Source organism: Silene latifolia, chromosome 9 (genome assembly GCF_048544455.1).
Source record: "Silene latifolia isolate original U9 population chromosome 9, ASM4854445v1, whole genome shotgun sequence".
Classification (NCBI taxonomy): Eukaryota; Viridiplantae; Streptophyta; class Magnoliopsida; order Caryophyllales; family Caryophyllaceae; genus Silene; species Silene latifolia.
In genome coordinates, this window is record NC_133534.1 from 79,966,597 (window position 1) to 79,970,031 (window position 3,435).

At 40.8% G+C, this 3,435-nt stretch overlaps 1 non-coding gene across 1 annotated transcript; it reads left to right on the forward strand.

The window, feature by feature from the left end:
* Window positions 1–2,198: 2,198 nt before the first annotated feature.
* LOC141603024 (small nucleolar RNA R71) lies at window positions 2,199–2,305 on the forward strand. The gene has a single exon (XR_012524924.1). It is a non-coding gene; the product is annotated as a small nucleolar RNA R71 (small nucleolar RNA).
* Window positions 2,306–3,435: the final 1,130 nt, after the last annotated feature.

Here is a 3,435-nt window from a genome sequence, read left to right on the forward strand (position 1 = left end):
ATGTAAGTTAGGGAGTTAGAAATATTTACAAGTGGTGGTTTAGGGAGGACTCCACCAAACTCTCATTCTTGATGAGATATCAAGGGGGCATGTCCAAGGTGTTGTTGATGTTGCTCAACACCTTGAAGAAGTAATCAAAGGCTTGTTCATTATCATGGTAGAGGTCTTCAATAGACCTTGGCCTTTGTTGTTGGTCTTGATCGATGGCATTACCAATGTAGGGATTAAAAATCCCTTCAAATTCGTCGTCCCAAAGACTACAAACTTCATTAAGTTGATCATTAAAAATCTCTTGCTTAGATGGAGACAACTCTCCCAATTTCTTCTCTTGGCCAATGAGACCATCCTCTTCTTCCTTGATTGATTTTGATGAGCTTTGCAAGCTCTCCTTGTCACAATTCACTTGCTCTTTGAATGGAGCATCTTCAATTTTCTTCTTCCATTGGAGTTCCGATTTCTTCCTTTCATCCTTTCGGCTATAATGATCAATCATGAAACATGGTTCATGCAAACGAGGAGCTCTCATAGTCTTGTCAAGATTAAAAGTTATGCTTTCATCTCCCACTTCTAGAGTGAGCTCACCATGTTTCACATCAATCACCGCACCCGCGGTGTGTAGGAAAGGTCTTCCTAGGATGATTGGAATGTTGGAATCTTCCTCCATATCAACAATGACAAAGTCCACCGGGATGAAAAACTTCCCAATTCGCACGGGGACATCTTCCCATATCCCTAATGGTGTCTTCGTCGATCTATCGGCCATTTGGAGTGTGATATTGGTGCATTTAAGCTCTCCCATCCCCAACCTTTTACTCACCGAGTACGGCATGACACTCACACTAGCCCCTAGATCACATAAGGCTTTGTTGATTGTTGTGTCGCCAATGGTACACGGTATTGAGAAGCTTCCAGGATCCTTTAACTTTGGAGGTGAACTCCCTTGAAGTATTACACTACTCACCTTAGTGAAGGCGATAGTCTCAAGCTTCCGGATCGACTTCTTCTTTGTGAGGATATCTTTCATGTATTTCGCATAGGCCGGCACGTGATTGATTAATTCCGTGAAAGGAATTGAGACTTTCAAATTCTTCACAATTTCCATGAATTTTCCAAGTTGATCATCAAATTTGGGCTTGGCTTGACGACTTGGAAAAGGAAGTCTAATCACAATGGGCTCCTTCTTCTTGGCCTTGTCTTCATTTTTCTTTGAACTTTCTTCTTTTGATGATTCTACATCTTTGGAGTTTTGCACAATTTCTTCCTTTTCACTAGCTTCCACAACTTCATCCTCAACTTGCTTCTACGGTGCTTCATACCTTGTACCACTTCTCAAGTGAATGGCACTAACCGTTTCATGTCTAGGGGGATTACTTTGAGGTGGTAATTGCCCCTTTTGTCTTTGTGAGCTTGAAGATGCTAGTTGAGTCAATTGTGTTTCCAACATCTTGGTGTGAGCTAGAATGTTGTTGATGGTGGTTTCCTTTGCTTGGCTATCTTTTTGCATTTGAGTGAAAAATTCTTGTTGATTCTTTTGCATTTGGAGGACCGCTTTTTGGACATCAAAGCCTTGGTCATTTTGGTGATTGTATGGATTTTGATTTTGGTAACCTTGGTTTTGATTGTAAAAGGGTCTTTGATTTTGGTTTCTCATGGGTGGTGGAGTGTATGTTGTTTGAGGGTTTTGAACATTTTGGCTTTTGTATGAGAGATTTGGATGGAATTTGGTGTTTTCATTGTAAAAGTTGGAATAAGGGGTACCACTCTTGTATGCTTGGAAAGCATTCACTTGTTCATTTGTTCCCCTACATTCACCTTGGTCATGTCCCAAAGTTCCACAATTCTCACATATCCCACTTGGGATTGATGAGGATACCGTCATGGCATTAACATGATGCTTTGATGATTTTGAGTTTTCCTCAAGTCTAGCCATAACTTGTTCAAACTTCAAGTTGATTGTGTCAATGTGAGCACTAAGTTGAGCACCCAATTGAGTAACGGAGTCCACTTCATGCTTTCCTCCTCTAGTACCCTTGCGAGGTCTACTATATTGTGAGTTATGGACCGCCATTTCCTCAATCTTGTTCCATGTTTGATTGTCATCAACTTCGGTGAACATTCCATTTAATCCCATATTGAGAATGTTCCTAGTATCTTCATATAAACCATTCCAAAATTGTTGTACCAAAAACCATTCGCTAAGTCCATGGTGAGGACATGAGCGACAAATTCCCTTAAACCGCTCCCAAGCTTCATACAAAGACTCTTCATCCCTTTGCTTAAAACCCGTAATTTGAGCTCTTAGCATGTTAGTCTTTTCCGGTGGGTAGAATTTTTTGTAGAAAGCTAGAGCCAACTTCTTCCAAGAATCTATTCCGAGGGTGGCCTTATCAAGGCCCTTCAACCATTGCTTCGCGGTGCCGATTAAGGAAAAAGGAAATAAGACCCATCTAATTTGGTCTTGAGTCACGCCCGTTTGAGAGATTGCATCACAATAGTCACAAAAGGTTTCCATATGAGAATGAGGGTCCTCACTAGGCATCCCCCCAAATTGGCTCCTCTCAACTAATTGGATGAAGGCGGACTTGGCAATAAAGTTTCCGGTTAGATGTTGCGGTGTAGGAGTACCATTTGGTAGATTCTCCTCGGTGGGTACGGAGTGTGACGAGAATTTAGGCATTGTAGGTGGATTTTGTGGGGTATTGTGTAATGGGTTCTCTTCTCCTTCTATTGCGAAAGGATTGACAAACTCACTAGTGGGTTGAACAACTTCACTAATACCTCTTAAATTCCTCCTAACAAGTCTCCTATTGTTCGTCAAGGTTCTTTCGATTTCACGGTCAAAAGGTAACAAATCACCTTGTAACCTTCTAGACATGCAAAATATCAAACAACTCGAAAACAATTAGAACAAACCTTGAGGAGTTTTTACTTCCCCAAGGCGAAGAAAGACACAACTAATAACAATAAAAAGAAATCTAAATCAAACAAACACCGTCCCCAGCAACGGCGCCATTTTTGATGCGAGTCCGTTTCGTGTTCACAAATTAAGATGTGGTCGTTGGGTCACGGTCGAATCAAAACACAATTTATAACTTCACAAACAACTCTACAATTAGTAAAGAGGCAAGTAAAGGTCGGATCCCAAGGGACGGGTATTGAAATGAGATTTCTATTGCAACTAGTGGTGTCTAAGGGGTGTCACAAATTGGGTTGATGTAGAAGGTCACTAAACTAAAATAGCAATGAAAATAAACAAGCAAGATGAATTAAAGGGGTGTAAAAAATTGATTAAAGGCACTAGGGTGTCATGGGATCATAGGGGAATCATGGGAATTGATCATACAAACATGTTCTCAAATTATAAGCAAGCAATTATTGTTGTGATGGATTGAGTTGGGTTATATCTTACAATCCTAGGAAAGTTTGGGTCCCGGA